Genomic DNA, 19,798 nt, shown 5'->3' with positions numbered 1-19,798 from the left:
ACTGGAATTTATTTGTACCATCAATATAAATTTCTTAAAAAGAAAAAATATCAGATACCTACTTAAAGAACTAATCTTTAGATTCACTAAGCCCCTCTTAGGAGGGGGTCCCCATGAAAATGTGTCACCGCGATAATGGAGCCTCTCCCTATAAAAGAATCTCAGCTGCATAATGCATTTTTTTTGTGTCAGGGCCAAACACTGCCACACAAAAGAACACAAACAGTGGCCCTTTAACTTGATGGCAGCCCCAAATTCACAGGACCACATTTGTCTTAAAAGTCTGCTGGCTTGAAAAATCTAAGTTGCAGCAAAAGTGGAGGTTAAGTGGAGGTCAGGAGGCCTTGAATCCCCCCAAATATAAAAAAAATAAAAATGTTGCAACTACAAAGCGATGGCCCGCACTCTTTCCCCCATTTCACTGCAAATCAATAAAGGCTCTTGACTTGTCCACCCTTTCCAATCCCCTGTTCTTACTCCCCCAAGTGACAAAGACTACCCCCAATTCCTTATTCCTTTCCTCATCCTCTAGTGACTCAGTCAACCCCCCCAAGTCCATACTTTCCTTCCCCACATCCACTAGTGATCCAACACTAATTCCCACTCAACTTCTCTGTTTTCCATGACATTTTTATTTTGCTCCCTGACACTTTAAATGTGTGGCAGGAACCTCAGGACCCACATTATGGTCCTGAGCCTCCTGCCATGCATTTATCAATTTTTCAAGAGGTGCTGTTATTTTATTGCAGCTGACCATCTTCCTGGTCAGCTGCAATAAAATATTTGCATAGGAGTGCCTATGCATGATCTTCTTTGTATGCATTTGTATTATTCATTCAAGCAAATCACATGCAAAGAATGTCATTGTAATAGGGGAAGGAATGTGATAGGTCAGATGCAAAATATCACTGTATATCATGCAATATATGCGATATAACAGTGTTAGACAACTAACGTGATTTGATGCATCACCTAGCAAATTTGTATCATCATTAATTGAAACTATTAAAACTGTAAAGAACTTCATCAATTTCGTCATTCATCAGTAAAAGTTAGTTTGGAAACCATGAAATGCTTCTAGCATGATTATTATTGCTGTGATCGCTAGTGCTGTTTATAATTTACTTTACATTGGGATTGGATTAATTACAATTCACAGGGCCTAGAAGGGAATTCTTCCCCCTGCTCAGGGAATCTTGGACACTCAGGTGAAATAACAACATGGGAAGGTTTAACTCTAGAAGATTATGTATGAGGTTGGGTTCCTGGGGCTTTTATCTGGACTATCAGCCCAGGGGTTACATGGGTAAAATTCTGTTTTATCCACGTAATTAAATGTGAAAATTGTTCTCTAATACTTTCAACAGCAGACACATTCTATGGAAGGGCAATTGAATGATCTTGCATGACAATTAAATGTTATAAAGTCCCCTCCAGATTTCAGAGCTGCCTATGAGATTTGTCAAGCTCTCTTTAAAACATATTGTTTCAAGAGATGAAACAAGTATGTATATTACTTCCTACTGTCGTACAAGTAGATGTGTTGTACAATGACAATCTCACAAGAGCCTTGCAGGTATAGATATTCCAAGATACAAAGATGCTAACACAAACAAGTTATTTGGCCTGTTTCTGCACAGCAGGAATTGTATTTTATATTTATATCCCTGCTCTCACCAAATATTAATTAAGGACACAATTGACTTAGATTTGTGGAGATTGACAAATGAGAAGCATCATGTTGTATAATTTTAAAATTAGAATATCCTACTTGGTATAATGTAAAACATTTTCACTTTCAAAACAATATGCTTGCCCTCATTATCCATTTCCCAATATGTAGGTACTCTCATGACATAATCAATACTGAAATTAAGCAGATGATGTCACACTGATGTCAGTTCTTATTAAGATCAACAAAATAAAATGCATGGCCACATTCCATTTACCACATTGTCTCATTTAAATATTCCCAAAACACTTATGTGGATGAACTCTGTAGGAATCAATGGCAGATCTAAAAAATTAATAAAAGCAGACATCTGTTATTTTTGGTAGAATACATGCTTAATAATTTACAAATTTAAAGATTGGGGAGGTGATCTAAAAATTATTTGTTTTTAAAATAAGGATCATATGCAAGGAGAAATCAAAGCAAGAAGTTCTACTCAGAACTAAAGGCATCTACTTTTCAGGATAAACACATTTCCATGTCACAGTACATACATATGTACAGATCTGAACAAAACAGCCCTGTCAGAATCATCATGTTCTTCTCCCTCTCCTGACATGTCCTACAACTTATGAATAGCTGGAACACTAAACAAAAAGTTTATTAGGGACACACACACACACACACATAGACACACATACAAACACAGCAATCTCATAAGCTTTTATTTCCTTTGGGAAACAGATAAAAAATTAAATACAAATTCTCTTTGCCTTTTACTATGTTAATTGTAGTACTGTATATATAATGAACAATTCCTTTCCAAACAACAAGTCTACTTTTTACTACACTGATAGGTTAGTCTCCACTCTATCTCTCCTAGAACAGAATGTTCTGACCTTTCTGAAATGACTATACAGAACCCCTAGCAAAATAAGGGTAAGAGGATTGGGAGATGAATGCTCATTTGCCTTTCACTTTTTCAGCCTTCAATAGTCTATGGATTGAGGCACATAATAATACAGAAGAGACACAAAACAAACTATACAACTATAATACCCAGAGATATATACATCTCATTTTCATACCTGCTAATTACAACTAGCAAATTCAACCAATACATCCTCATACATACCTTCTAGGATTCAACAGATGTAATGATTAAGATCTATTTTTTCTGAAATACTGCTGTATACAGTTTCTACCTCATTTATTGCCTTCTGTAGATCTCACTTACAGAGTCTCACACACACACACACACACATATATATATATATATATATATATATATATATATAAATGATATATCTGTGTTGATCTGTGTTGATCAGGGGAAATGCAGGCAAGGATAGTAGCTCAGAGGGCAGCAACTCCTACCTTCATCCCCAGCAGAATAGGAGCAAGGCATTATGAAAGCCTAGGAGTCCCAGAATACCCCTAAACTATTGTGACACTAAATTTCACAGGGATCCTAAACCAGAAACTACCATCCAGGAGGTGTCTCAGGCCCAGTTTTTCATGTGTATCCCTGGTGATGTTATTTGGGGTGGGGCTTGTTTGAAAGGAGGAGGAGACACAAGTCACTGAGGAGAAGCAGAACTGATGGAAGTAGAGGAGGCCATAGAAAAAGCCCAGACCTCATGCACACCTCAGACAGAAGGAAGAAGAGTGAATCTTAAGGAATGCGTGCCAGAAGCCAAATTTGGTGTGACTTGCAATAACTACAACATTTTTTGGGATGTTTGAGCACTGACAGAGTCCTTTGAGAGATGACCTGGTGTTTTGCTGAACCATGCCAGTGGTTTTCTAAGGTGCTTTATAAATATTCTTATCATATGGTTTTGCTCATTGCCTGATTGAACCAGATTGATGGCAGGGGCAGGACCAACATCTCTCTCTGAGAGCCAAAGATACTTACTCACATTCCTGCCACTACTTTTCCTGGGCAATAACGGATACATGAAGGAGGCACCTTATCAAATCTTTCTCCAGATTTCCAATTGTGGGAGTTCTATAGATACCATCTGTGCAAAAATACTCTGAATACCAATCCAATAAAACTCTGATACCAATCTGTGCAATAAAACAACCTATGCAATAAAACTCTGAATTGTATATTTAGTATGTTTGTGTGTGTATCTGTGGATATATACATATATATTATATTAGGGATATGCATTCATTTAAACTGAATTTGAAAATCGAAACAAATAAGATCCAATTTTATTTGAGGACTGCTAAGGTAAGCAGAACTACTTTTGTTATAATGTTTTCTATGAGTAATAATAAGCTTATGAGAAATCAGCCAGAGTCCAGCCTGAGTCTATTCTCTGGTCAGCCACCGATCGCTCATGGTGGCACAAAAGCATATATGCTTGCTTTGACTCTAACAATATGAAAAAGTGGCTGTAATAACTTTGTAGCAGTATATTATACTGCTATTTGAGCTTCCTGCATTCAAAATATCTATAGATAAGGGATTCAGATTAGCAGAAGAAAAAAGAGGGTCATATGTATCTCTGGAGCTCAGCGTTTGCTGTCACTCCTGCTACTTAGTGCCATGTCATGCTGAGATGATTATCTTGGGAAGAAGACACCATCCAGTGCTAAAATAATGAGGACATTTGAATACGTTCCCAATGTTTTGTGTCAGTCAGAGGCTGAAAAGCATGAAGCGTGCCAATCTGGCACTGAGCTGTCAGGTACAAAGTTCGGTAGGAAACAGATCAAACAGGTATGAAGACTACCAAAATTCACTCTGGTAGACAGGTTTGTGGGATCAGCCTCAAACTTTGAACAAAAATATACCAATACTTTTTTTCAAAGTATGGAAAGTATTTTAAAAGAAGGGCAAATAAGTTAGGATCTGGTTTCAAGGCTGTTCCCTTCAATATATACCATTAAGAAGCTGATTCACTGAAGCTTTTTTCCATCTTGCATCTATGGGAAACATCCTTGTTGAATCAGGCCCAAGTGAGTAAAGGTGCCCAGTACATCCATTTTCACTAATCTGCATACATCAAGTATAATGAAGATGCAGCATGAGTACGCACAGTTCTAATCCTATTTAGTACTGGCACTAAGTAGCACATTAAATAGCACCCAAATCAGTTGTACATAAGATCTACCATAGCTCCTTTATCATTGGACCGACAATGGTTTTGGCATCAAACCTTTGATATATCAAGATATCTTGTAATGGGTGCATTGCCCATTTATGAGCAGAATGTATATTTATTAACAGAAAAGGTTATTTTCAAAGCCATTTCTCTAAGTAAAAATGTGCTTTACCAGCAGAAATGGGCTTTTTGAAAATTGTCCAGCTTGTGTGCAGGTAAAAGTACACCCAGTGCCACTACACACAATTTTACCTGCATTTGGTGGAGGTATTCTCAGGGGTATGGTTGGGGGCTAGAATTGAATCAACATATAAATTATAATTTTTAAAAGTATGTACTTTGTTTTACTAAAAAACAAAAATGTAACTTCACAAAAAGGAGGTGCAAAGTTGTGCAGGTACTTTTCCTTTAGCAATTTTCAAAGAAAATGTTTCCCTTCTGTGAGTAGTTTGAATATTGCCCTTCTAATATTCATGCTATCCTATCCAATAGAAAGTCTTAATCCTATCCAACAGAAAAGTCATAATTCAATTTCAGAAAATCTTAGGTCATGTAACTATACAGACATGAGTATGACAAAATGAAAAAAAAAGATTTATTTTATTTAAGGCTTTTTTATACCGACTTTCTAGATACAAATCAAATCAAATCAGCTTACATAGAACAAAGCTTTTAACAGTAACAGAGCCAAAACCAAAATTATATGAGACGGAAATTAGTAGAAGCATAAAGTTACATTATAACAAGGAGTGAGCAACTGGGAATTGGAAAAGGAGAAGGGGGAGATACAATAGTAGAAAACTATTTACAGAGAGTGTGGGGAGGCTAGAAGAGCCAACCTCTACATTTACCTCTAGAATTATGACATGATTATGTGACTTAATGCTAGTTTATGTAAAATGGAGAGAAACAGAGGATTAAGTTCTGTGACAGAAGTATTGGACTAGGAGCAGGGAAAGGCTCGACCAAACAGCCATGTCTTGAGTTTCTTTTTAAAGGTCAGGAGGCAAGTTTCCTGCCGGAGGTCCGGGGGCAAGGCATTCCAGATAGCGGGACCTGCTTTTGAAAATGCCCGGTCTCTGATGTTTAATCTGTGTATCACTTTGTTTGGGGGAACTTGTAGGGATCCCTTATAAGCGTCTCTTATAGGTCTGGCCGTAGTGTGTAGTTTGAGCGGATGTAGTAGGTGAAGGGGGGGTCTGATGGTAGATGCATTTGTGAATCATAGTGAGTGATTTGTGGAGAATTCTAAAGTTGACTGGGAGCCAGTGCAGATCTTTTAGTATAGGCGTGATGTGCTCTCTCCGATTAGTGTTTGTCAGGATTCTCGCCGCCATGTTTTGAAGCAATTGGAGGGGTTTAATTGTAGCGGCAGGCAGACCTTGCAGGATGGAATTGCAATAGTTGACCTTGGAGAACAGGATGGCTTGGAGAACAGTTCTGAAGTCATGGTGGTATAGAAGAGGTTTGAGTTTTTTGAGCACCTGTAATTTATAGAAGCTCCTTGGTAGTATGGTTTATGAACTTCTTTAAGCTCAGATGACTGTAAATAATGACTCCAAGGTCTCTAGTATGGGAGACTGGGATGTTAGCGCACGGTTGTTGTTGGTATTGACTATCTTCTGGAGTGATAAGCAGGAGTTCTGTCTTGGCAGTATTAAGCACCAAGTTAAGACCTGTAAGGTGACGGTTGATCGTTTGCAAGTGAGAATCCCATACCTTGACTGCTGAATCCAAATAGCCAGTTATGGGGATCAAAATCTGAACGTCGTCTGCGTATATATAGAACTTCAGTTTTAGTGTCATGAGTAGTTGACAGAGAGGGAGGAGGTAGATATTAAACAGAGTGGGAGATAAAGAGGAGCCCTGGGGGACTCCGAGTGGTGAACTGGTGCGAGGAGATTCCTTGTTATTGATTTTAACCTATAGCCTCTATTGCTGAGAAATGAGTCAAACCATCTGAGGGCGGATCCTGTGATTCCTATGTCTGATAGTCGGTTTAATAGTGTAGAGTGGTTTACTGTGTCAAACGCTGTGGATGTTGTATTAACTAAATGTTGTATTAATGTTGTACTAACTAAAGAATATCCCTTTATGAATCTCCCTCTTCAAAATTATAGGTATGTAAACATTTTACATGATCAGTTTCATATTATTTTGATAGTGTTAAGCTTGTGCTTTTCTGCTGAAATTATGGAAATGAGTACTCCAGTGCACCCCAAGGCTGTTTACACTGTAGGGTAGGAAGACTTCTAATGAGATGATTTGAAATGCATAAATCCTATAGTTTTGCATTCCAGACACAGACAGTTAAAGTAACTGAAGGAAAGAACACTCAATCCATCAAAAAGTAAGAAATAAAGTCAATACTACTTTAAATTCATCTTGAAACTGGAAAATAAGTGAGGTGATGCCTACCCAGCATTGATGGTTTGGTGAAATAAATACCTAAGAAAGATGATTTCATTCCCCTAAGAAGAGGTATTTGATGAGCTCCTTCTCAATTAATATTTTACCCAATTTCAAGACATATTTACAGCGAGTATTGACTTTATGTCATGCATTTATTTGGTGAGGGAAATTGTTTTATGTTTTATATATATATATATATATATATATATATATATATATATATATATATATATATAAAAAACAAAAACTTATGTTCCTAATGAACTTGAAATCCCATATCCTAGGTCAGAGAAAGCAGACAGTTCTTGAGATGGAACAAGCTGTTGGCTCAAGTCTGAGCTGGCTCAAACTGAGATTCAGCTTCAGTTCTCTTGGGAACATTCACGTAGACAAATACACTTCTCTGGGCTATAGGAATTAATTATGGCAGAATAATCCATTTATAATTTACTGCTGATACAAACTGAAAAAACAATCTTAGATATTCAATAATGCTCTTTAGGGTGCTAAATACCAATCCATAAGGCAATACTAGTGCTTAAAAATGATCACTTAAGTACTTGAGTTTGGCTTTCTTCCCCTATAATGCAGCACCCTGAAAAAAGTAGTCAGCTTTCATTGTACATGGACTGGAGGACCCTTGCTGAGTTTAGCCGATATTTTAAGGTAGCTGATACTATTAAATGAGTTAAAAATAAAAAATAGGAAATATGAATTTTAAAATAGATTTTAAACAAGAACCTATTGTGGTTTTCAACTGTGAAGTATCCAACTAGAAAACTACAGCAACCAAGAAAGTCATTTGACAAACTTTTGAATATTATTAATTTATGTGTGATTTTTCTAAAGTAATACATTTTTTTTAGGCTTTATGTTTGAATTATGATATTCTACCCGATTCTCTCCCCCACACACACCCAAACATGTTTAACACATACACTCAAAGTAAAAGTACTTCTTTAATATGACTGGGGCAAGCATTTGACAGAAAACATGTACAGTAATTAAAGTTGTATGATGAGGTTTGACAGCCAACTGATGACTTCTGGGCAAACCAAGTGGACAATTTCCATCCCTCCATAACATGCAAGTTTGGAGCAAGAGTCTACAATGTAACTTATTGATTGCACATCTCTATATGCACAGTAGCCTGGGCTTCCGTGACTAACCGTCACCGGGGGGGAAGGAAGACGCAGCAATACACACTCACACATACAAAATACTCTGTAAACCAGATGTGGGATGAAATTGGCTGCAATTTTATTACAATAAACAGTATTAACAAGCTTTGTACCTGAGCCATAACATAGGTAAGCTGTCCGAGGGTCCTTCACTGTGCAGGCAGCATGTCACTTCCGGCCCAGGCCCACCACAACCAAGCAAGGCCCTTCACCACCCCGGGAGGAAAATACAGGGCATTCCAGTCACCCGCTATGTCCAAGCAAGGTGACTTCCTCAACAAAGGGTATGGTCATCCGGTCTGCCACTGCACCAGGATCAGTGGATCCTGGTGACAGACATCCCCCTTGCATTGATGTTGTTTATCATGTGCAGTGCACTGTCTCTAGCTGAACCCCCCCCCCCTTCCCCACTCGAGTACACCTGCCATAGGGCCCAAATAGCCAACTGGCTTATTAGGGACCCTCCCAACCTAGTTGTGGCCAATGGCTATGGATCTTTCAAGCAAGGGCTAGGAGCCCATCAGGACTCTGTGTATGGCACGTTTCAAGTTGGTCCTGTCCCATATCTGAAAAGTGCACCTGCCATTATGAAACAGTACCGAGCAATCCACACACTTCCAGACATGGTGTCTTATATGCAAGCCACCGTGGTGCTTGATAAAAGTACCAATTTGCTTATTTTATTTCTTCATCCAATGTGTCCAGTGGGGAGTCGAGAAGCTAGTGGAGAGGGTTGTGTTCCGACCAGATGAACATGGTGCTGGGCATCAGGGACAGGATGACAGTGATGTCACTCCTCATACTATCTAGTAGCAGGCGTCCGGGCGAGACTCCCAAGTCATTGCCTCCAAGATGTCTGATTAGTTGCTCTGGAGGGGTAAATTTTGTCAATAGCTGGTCTATCAGGGGAACCAGCTGATCCCAACACATGCCCCTATGACCCAGCCATCTCACTATGCCGTCTCTTGCATAATGCCCGGCTGTTGGCCGAGGGTATTTTTCTTCGCCCGTTGCTTCACCCAAAATACAAAAGAGTGTCCCATGATCCATATCACTTAATGTCCCAGTGAGGGAATGAAAGACTTAAGGTATTAGCAGCAATATCGCAGGGAGCATATAGGAGAATACTCCGGTTTGATCACGTGGGTCACTGCCAGTGTCTATGGTGCAATGGGATGCGGGATTTCTTTTGCCTGCCTAATGTGAGTTAACATGCAATAGAAATTGTGCCCCCTGGAGGGTCTGACCATCCTATATCTCACAGCATTGGCCACCAGGCACATAGGCAAGCCTGGTACTTGGGCTAATGTGACCGATTGCTCCCTGCTCAGTTGATCGGTAATTGATCTCCTAATCCTGACATTGAGCTTTCCATTTGCAATGGAAACGCCGCAGGCTCACAGACCGGAGCAATAGTGTTGGGTGCTGGCTGCAGCAACCAGCTCGATCATGCAACATGTGGCAAAGAACACAATGCAAAAGGCAGCTCGGAAGAGGACCAGTTCAAAGTGGTCTGTAATGACTGAAGGTAAACAGCACCATACAGTCATCAAATGATCGCGGAGAATAGGATGGCACGCATCCAGAACATGCAGATTGCATTTGACGAGGACTGATGGCAAAGTCCCTTGTTGAGTTGGGCAAACATTGAGCCTTTATGAAAAAGGTGTAAACCATCAAAATGGCTTGAATTGTGCCTCGGGACATGAAGTGCCACTTGGCCTGCATGATGTATCCCAGCAGTTTGCACGAAAGACAAAGGATCTCAGGAAGGGAGGTATTTTCCAGGAATTCCACATTGCTATAGCTCCTCAGATATGCTTGCCAAGTGGATGGTGCTATCAACTGCTGTAGCATATTGAATGCATCCTGATCCCAATACATCAGAGGTGTGTGGGAATCGGTGTTGCCTGCTCCTCAGTGACCTGAGCAATTCTCCGGAAGTCTTCTCATTTAGAATGATAAAGACAGTCAGCATTGCGAAGTTTGTGGATGTGTCTCACCCATGCCAACACGTTTAACTGCAAGCACTTCAAAACCATCAACCTAAGGAGTTCCTCAACAGGTGTACACCTAGCAGACTGCCGATTAATTACATGTATGACCACTTGGTTGTCACACAAAACTATCACCTTTCTGTTCGCTAGCCACCCTTGCCAAAGGTGGAGCGCTACCACTATCAGGAAGAGTTATAGGAAGGTGATATTAGCCATGATCCCCGAGTCCACCCAATTGGAAGGCCATGTCTCAGTGCACCAGCTCCCTGTTCTCAGATGCCTCCCAATGCATCTGAGAACAGCTGTAAGTCAGAACTGGCTACAGCTGGAGGTAACCACATAACTGAGCCATCAAATTTGACCAGGAATTCCTCCCATACTGCAAGATCCTCTTGTAAGTTGCAGGTAACTTTCAACTGGAGGTATTTCTTCGTTACTATCAAGGAAATATTAATCAATCAGCGTAGGAATGCCCGTCCCATTGGGATGACCCTGCAGGCAAAGGCTAGGCTCCCTATTAGGGATTGTATGGTGGCCAAGGTCACCTTGTGGGCCAGACAAGTGCCTCAGATCATTTTGAACAGCTTCTGTATTTTATTGGCTGAGAGCCTGGACATCATTTGAATGGTGTCAAGCTTAATGCCGAGGAACATAAGCAACTCAGATGGTGATTCCAGCTTGTCCATTGCCAGCAGTATACCAAAATCTTTGGCCATACTTTGAAAGCCTTCAAATAGATTGTGACACACCTCTGAGCCATGAGGTCCAATGAACAGAAAATCATAGAAACATAGAAACATAGAAATGTCTGCAGAAGAAGACCAAACGGCCCATCCAGTCTGCCCAGCAAGCTTTCACACTTTTTTTTTAACTCTCATACTTATCTGTTACTCTTGGCTCTTAGTAACCTTTTTTATTCTATTTCCCTTCCACCCCACCATTAATGTAGAGAGCAGTGTTGGAACTATAAGTGAAATAGCTTAATTAGTTAGGAGTATTAACCACCGCAATAAGCAAGCTACACCCATGCTTATCTGTTTATCCAGACTATGTAATTCAGTCCTTGTTGGTTGTTGCCTGAATATAGATCCACGTTTCTTCATTCCCCCTGCTGTTGAAGCAGAAAGCCATGCTGGCTTTGCATTGAAAGTGAAGTATCAGTCTTGCTCCCCTGCCTTTGAAGCAAAGAGCTATGCTGGATATGAGTGATGTGTCAGACTTTCTCCCCTGCCGTTGAAGCAGAGAAGTATGCTTTATATGCATTGAAAGTGAAGTATCAGGCTTATTTGGTTTGGGGTAGTAACTGCTGTAACAAGCAAGCTACTCCCCACTTTTTTGTGAATGCAAATCCTTTTTTCCACATTTCCTCATTACTAGTCATCCAAATAGTGGACAATTCCTATCAAATATCCAAATATTCAAATGATATCATTTGAATATTTTTAAATATAATATTATTATTATATTTTTTACATCTATATCTATCTATATACATATATATATACATATATATCTATAATATAATATAATATAACATACAATATAATTATTATATTATATTATATTAAATAATATTATTATTTAAATATAATATAATATAATATAATATAATATAATATAATATTTTTAAATATAATTCCTATCAAATATCCAAATAGTGGACAATTCTTAACAAGCCAATGCACCGGAACAACTCCCAATGTAGGAAGGTGCTGAATGTCTCAAAGTGCACACACGAAACCAAGCACCCCATGGGCATGCATTTATAAAAGTAGTAAGCATCCTCGAAGCAGAACCCTAGTAAAGGGAAGTCATCTAGATGCACTGGCAAGTTCCAGAATGGGGACTCTATATTGACCTTCGTTATGAGAGCCCTTTCCCCACAGTCCCTGAGGAGGTTGAGTGCACTGTCGAAGGAAGTGTATTGGACAGCACATGCCTCCTGTGGGATGAAGTCATTCACAACCTGACCCACCGAGTAGGAGAGATTGTGTATTAGTCTGAATTTACCCTGCTCTTTCTTAGGCACCACCACTAGAGGTCACACGATCATCTTGTCAAAGGGTGGGAGGTAGAAGGGGCCTGCTACCCTGTCTAGACTAATTTCCATCTTTAGCTTCTCTCTCACTGGTTGCGGAGTGTGTATTTGTGTGTCAGGCAGGATTCAGAGAACCCTCGTATGGGATTCTGAAGCCCTCCTTGAAACCCTGGTGTTATGTAACAGCTGCATGTCTATTGGGATAGAGGCTAAGGCCCGACCCCAATCGCGTCCATCTAACTGGGTCAGGGCTCACATGTAAGGGCTACTTGACCCTGCCGCTTAGGGCTTTCTTGGTACACTTGGTGGTAGGGTGCAGGTGAAGCAGATGTGTTTGGGTTTGCAATCCTGCATCATGCAACCCTCTTTGTTGTACTGCCAACAGGCTTCAGCCGTGGGGTTGGCTGCCCACCCCTGCCCGTGTGAGCCTCCTTGGGCATAAAAGGAGCAATTGTTTGCTTGGGTTTCTGAATTGCATGCCATCATGTGGGTCAGCCACAACTCGATCTCTTGAGTGCCCTATGACATGGATGGTATAATGCCTTCCTTTCTCTGAAATGCTCATCACAATTCAACCAAGCAAATTCCTTGTAGGTGGAGTGGGCACTAACAATAGTGTCTAAATAAGACCACAAAGCTAAGGACTGTGAGGGATCGGCTCAGCTGACTATTGACCCTAGGCATGCAAAGGATCACACCCATTTGTTAATGTTCCTTGAGACAACTTGGGATCTGAAGCAGCTTCATGCCATTTGCGATCCTTGCGTAACACTTCTGCCTTCCTACAACCTTGCAGCAGACTGAAAATATCAACATACTGATGATGGCATTTGCAACGCCGGAGTGAACGCAGAACAACCTGCCACATCTGCTTCGTTGTGTTCAGTACCAGTAAGCTAGCATTAGTGGCAATGGCGGTCCACGAGCCCTATGCTACTGATGACTCCCAGGAACTAGAGAAGGTGCTGGCAAGGAACTCCTGCTGCCCAAGGATTTGGAGCAGCAGGAGTGCCTCCTACATTTCTTCTTATGCCTCCTTTCACTTTTGTCATGCTCTGCAGGGAGCTGGAACTTATTGGCTTCTGCAGGGGGGGCACCCTTTCCACCCCTGGCAATTGCTCAGGGGATTCCCCAGCCCCATGTGCTGAGGTGACCCCACTGGACTCACCTTCAGCAGTCACTGGCGCCGTAGGTTGTACACTGGGTCATGGTCCAGACTGTCATTTGTGGCACTTTGCAGGTCCAGCCAGTTTGAGGTATTGGCACTCTTGAGTGCAGCGTAGACTGGGGCAGACAGTGGGGGAACTGACATCACGGGCTCTTGTGGTTCCGGTACGCTGGTGCCCAAAGACTGCAGGCACATAGCATAGCTGGAGTTTCATTGGCTACTACTATGATGAATACCTGGTTGCCAATGTGGTTGGGCCCCCCTGGTAAAAACTTGGAGGCCCTGGGTATGGCCAGGTGGGCCATGGTGGAGGGACCTGTGTACTGTACAGGAACATAGGGAAGCTGTGCGACAGGGCTTCCCAGCTGCAAGCCACGCTGTTTCTGAGGGGGTGAAACTGCCTGGGTAACTGTCCACTTGTCCTGCTACCCAACCTGCCTGCAACCATCCCCGGTAAGGAAACTACCCCCAGGCTGTCGCCGCTCCATGGGATGGTGCAAGGCCAAAATTGCCCAATGAGCAGTCCCATAACTTGCCCACTGTTCCTCCATGAAGGGACCTCCTCCGCTCCCTTCTCCCCCCCCCCCCCCCCCCCCCGTAACCCAAGGATCCTACAGCTGGGACAGGGCATGCTCATGTCAGCAGAGATGGGGGGGCTGATGTCAGTGCATTGGCCATGTCATTGGCACATGTTGACGCTGCATGCCAGTGTGTGGGCCACGTCATCAGCCTGCACCCTCCACGGCACTCGTGGCACATGCAGTGCCACATCTTTTGTTGAGTCAATTTGTTCATAAAATAGGCTCATCTTCCATGGGAAGATGGCATTATACCTGAATTTTTTTCACTGCTAAATGTGAAAGCATAATGAATGTCATCATTCTGGCAGCTTAAATTATTATTATAACTGCATTTTTTATCACATTCCATTAACATCCCAATGCAATTTACAACACAAATTTTGATAAATACAAAACGAAACATCAGAGCCAAGATCTTGTAGCTGAAATCCCTATTTATGGGGAAATGTGTTTCTTTTTTTAAATTACTACTATGCCTATATAGATATAACTAAATAGAGATCGATGGAAATAGATGGAAAGATAAAGATACTAGCTGATACACAAGTACATTCCAAATCACTCCTACTCCCCAGCCAAAACCAACACATTCAACCCCCTTTCCAGCCTGATCCCAGAACTCTCTTCTGCCCCTCCTCAGCCTGACCCCAGCACACTCAGACACCCCTTCCCTTTTTCCTCCCTTACCCCCTTTCTCTGGCTCCCCTGGACCAATCCAACACCACTCCTTAGCCCAAACCAAGAATTGTCTAACCCATCCCCAGCCTGACTCCAGGATAACTCAGAGTTGATGTGCTTTGTGTTGGAGTATAATTTTGAATGTAATCATGTACACAAACAAATTCTGAGCTATGCGGAACTGCATATATGCATAAATTCAGAGTTATGTATGTATGTGTTTGCACATCATTCAGAATGTATGTACATCCATGTACATGCAGAACTTTAAACATGCATGTATACTTTGAGCTATACATCTATGTGCCAAGGTATGCACTTAGAGGTAGATCTTAAATAAGTACACGCGCGCGAACAAAAGTACGCCGGATTTTCTAAGATACACGCGTAGCCGAGCATATCTTATAAAATCCGGGGTCGGCGCGCGCAAGGCTGCGCAAAATCGGCAGCCTGCGCACGCCGAGCAGCGCAGCCTGCCTGTTCCCTCCAAGGCCGCTCCAAAATCGAAGCGGCCTCGGAGGGAACTTTCCTTCCACGTCCCCCCACCTTCCCCTCCCTTCCCCTATCTACCCCACCCCCCAGCCCTACCTAAATCCCCCCCCTACCTTTGTTGTGCAAGTTACGCCTGCTTGAAGCAGGCGTAACATGCTTCAAGCAGCCTGCTTCAAGCAGCGCGCATGTTACGCCTGCTTGAAGCAGGCGTAACATGCGCGCGCCGCCTCGGCATCCCCCAGCACAGGCCGCAGTACCAGGGGACTCGGGACCGCCTTCCCGGCCCGCCTCCGAACCATCGCCACGCCCCCGGACCCGCCCTGGACCGCCCCCTGACCCCAGACACGCCCATCCCGCCCCTTTTACGAAGCCCCGGGACTTACGCGCATCCCGGGGCTTTGCGCACACCGGCGCAGGGCTTTTAAAATCTAGCCCATAGCTTGGAATCTATATGCATATCTCAGAGCATACACACCTGTTATCCTCAGTGGAATGTGGGGTAAGCATGTGCACTGAAGCATGCATGTGCACTCCATTGAAAGACACATAGCATCCAGTCATCAGCCTAAATGCTTTACATATTTTAATACTTTTATTTTGTATGGGGAGGTTTTGTAGACATAATCATATTTCTTCAAACCCCAGGAAGATACCCATTCATTCTCATACACAGACACACCCTCAGGCAGGCACCCACCCATGCATTCACACACATGCATCCCCAGGCAGACTCCCATTCATACACATGCACACACTAAAGGCAGACCCCCTCTCTTTCTTTTGCCAGCAACGTCGGAGCCTCTCTCATTCCTCTGCTGCCATTGTCACTGATGCCGCATGGCTATTGGGGAGGTGCTGATTGCTGCTACTGGCACTGAAGCCCTTTCTGCTGCCTTCTCTGTGCAGGCCCCATGGGTTTCCACTTCCTCCATGTTGATCTTGTACATTGTGAGATACGCGTAGAGAAAGTGCTACTCTTGCACATTACCAAAGATGACATGTGCCAAATCAGTAAAAAGTAATTTATTGCTTTTTACCTTTGCTGTATGATCTTAGTTTTCTAATCAGGTGATCACAAGCTTTTTTGTTCTACCTTCCCTTTCTTATTTTTTTGCCAATTCCTTTCATATTGTCTTTTTTTCTATTTCTTTTCTCTCCATCTATCTTCTTCCCTCACACAGTCAGGTTCTCATTCTCACATGCTCTCTCTCTCTCAAACACACACACAGACTTTTACTCTCACATGCTCTCTCTCATACAATCATTCATACACAGTCTCTCTCTTGCACATGCTGTCTGACTCTCACACAACCAGGCTTTCTCTCACTCCCACATGCTGTCTTGATCAAGCACAGGCTCTCACTGTTACATGCTCTCTCTCATACAATCATTCATACACACAGGCTCTCACTGTCACATGCTGTCTCTCTCACACACACAGGCTCTCACATGCTGTCTCTGCAAACATTCAGGTCCTCACTCCCACACACAGTCTCTCAACTCACTCTCACACACAGACACACAATCTCTCAACTCATCTCATACACACACTCTACGGGCTCTCAGCCTCTCTCTTGCCTCTGGGTCTCCTCTTCATGGGTCGCTGCAGGATGGGCTCTGCAGTGGCCCTGATTTTCTCGGGCCGATCCGCGGTGGCAGCGGCCCTTATCTTCTCGGGCCGATCTGCGGCGGGCGGCGGCCCTGATCTTCTCGGGCCGATCCGCTGCGGCGGTGGCCCTGATCTTCTCGGGCCGATCCATGGCAGCGGCGGCCCTGATCTTCTTGGACCGATCCACGGTGGCGGCCCTGCTACCAGGCCTCCTCCTCTTCTCAGCCCGCTGCAACAACTCTGCTCCTCTTCTGCACATGACTGATGCTTCTCCTCCTTCCTGCCCGCGCGGCCCCAGCACATTTTTCTTCCGGTGCCACGCGGGCAGGAAGGAGGAGGAGCACCTGCACATGTAGACATGACCTTTTTCTTCGGGCCATGGTGACGTGAACTCCACCATGGCCCTGACGATCTTCCTGCTGTGTGTCTCCGGCATACAGCACAGGATACTGATACTTCACTGCTCAGCCGCCAGTGGGATGAGGTCCACTGGTGGCCGCGTTGGCTCCCTCTGACCTCTCCTTGGTATACCACTTGCTCCGCCCCATCACGTGCACCGAGCTTGCACGACACACCGGCACACTGTAGGCGACACACTAAAGTGTCGCGACACACATTTTGGAAAGCTCTGCACTACATACTAGCTCCAAAATAGTTTCCCCTCTTGTTGTTTCTTGTACCAGCTGCTCCATGAAGCAGTCATTTATTTCATCTAGGAACTTTATTTGTCTAGAATATTCTGATGTAACATTCACCAAATCAATACTAGGTTAATTGAAATTACCCATTATTATTGTGCTGCTGATTTTGTAGCTTCTGTAATTTCTTTTAGCATTTCTTTATCTGTTAGTTCATTCTGGCTAGGTGGACAGTAAGTCACCCTCACTAATATTTTATTCCCTTTTTCACCTGGAATTTCTATTAATGTTAAAATCAAACTGCCTAATTTGTTCCTAACAATCAGGTTTAACTTACACACCTAGTTTATTATTTTAAATTGTTACCGTACTATGATGGCACATGAGTAATTTGTAATTTATACCACCCATATTTCTCTTTATCGTGCCCTTCTGTAAACCGTTGTGATGGTATTTAACTTAACGACGGTATAGAACATTTTTTAAATAAAATAAATAAATAAATTGCATTTTGGTTCCTGTAGAACTTTTATCCTGTTTGACTAAATGTTCTCTTTAATATATACTACAACCTATCCACTAATTTGATCCATCCTAACATTTTGATATAATTTGCACTTTGGAATCACAATGCCACATCGGTTATCCTTATTCTGCCAGGTCTCTGAGATGCCAATTATATCTACCTCTTCATCCAGTGCTATACACTCTCTCTCTCATTTTATTTTTTAGACTTCTAGTATAAAGACATGTATAAGTATGTATTTTGTTTGTATTAACAACTTGCTCATCAGCTGACAGGGGTAATTTGGAATCTTTTTGCACTTTACTTAAAGGGACCTGGTCCACTTTGTAATTTATTGCAATATTTCTAATGGGATGCCCTATTTTCCTTGTTCTCTAAAAGGTAGATTTTAATACCCCCACACAGGAGTCCATGTGTCTGCGGTTGCTGGCACACAATTTTATAACATACGCATGTCGACACACACATGTTATAAAATCTGCTACCCATGTGCACCCGATTTTATATCAGCGTGCATATGTGCACGCGAGTGCCATCTCGCGTGCGTAAGTTAGGGGGAATCTATTATATGTGTGCGGTGAAGGAATAGGTGTTTTCCCCAATTCCTTCCCAGTATGCTCCATTAAAAGAGAGAACTGAGAGGGAACTTCCTAAACCCCCTAGCTAATATGCCTCCCTTTTATTCAACTAGCTCCAAGCCCTAAAACTCTGCTAACTACCCTACATTTTGTTTGGTTTTTTCACTTACTCAGCCTCTGGAGCAGCAACAGGTTGGATTCTGGTGAATGCTTCAATGTGACTGTGCCTAATGAATCTTTCCCGGCCCAACTATAACCTGCCCAGACCCCACCTCTGGCCTGCCCCTATTTCACAACCCTTTCTTCTGCATGTTCTGGGAGATATGTGCGTGGCCACGGGCATTTGAAAATCTGTGTGACGTGCGCATCCCGGCCACGCGTATGTCTTCCAGGATAGGTGCGCGTAGGTCTTTGAAATTTCGTCCTTATCTTTCATAGATATATCATTCTGAACCATGCACTTCTGAGTGACTGTTGGCTTTCCCCCATCTTCGAGTTTAAAAGCTGCGCTATTTCCTTTTTAAAGGTTAATGCCAGCAGGCTTTTTCCACTCTGGTTAAGATGGAGTCCATCTTTTCAGAAAAGGTCCCCCTTCCCCAAAATGAAGCCCAATTCCTATGAACCTAAAACCCTCTTCCCTGCATCATTGTCTAATCCACACATTCAGACTCTGGAGCTCTGCCTGCCTCTAGAGTCCTGCACATGTATCGGAGAATATTTCTGAGAATGCTACCCTGAAGTTTCTGAATTTCGACTTTCTACCTAAAACCCTAAATTTGGCTTCCAGAACCTCCCTTCTGCACTTTCCTATGTCATTGGTATCCACTTGTACCAAAACAGTTGGCTCCTCCCTAGAACCATCTAAATTCCTATCTATGTGTTACATGAGGTCCACTACCTTCCCATCAGGTAAGCAAGTTACCAAGTGATCCTCATGTCCACCAGCCACTCAGCTATCAACTTTCCTAATAATTGAATCACAATTATAACAGCCAGCCTAACCCTTCTCTCCTGGCACTGTTGATGATTCACTGCACTTCCCTTCTCTGAGATCAGCCTAGCCAGTTCACACAGAGGCTTAACCAGCAGGACAGAGAACTTCCCCCGTC

This window comes from Rhinatrema bivittatum, chromosome 1 (genome assembly GCF_901001135.1).
Source record: "Rhinatrema bivittatum chromosome 1, aRhiBiv1.1, whole genome shotgun sequence".
NCBI classification, from domain to species: domain Eukaryota; kingdom Metazoa; phylum Chordata; class Amphibia; order Gymnophiona; family Rhinatrematidae; genus Rhinatrema; species Rhinatrema bivittatum.
Note: the sequence above shows the minus strand (reverse complement) of the source record.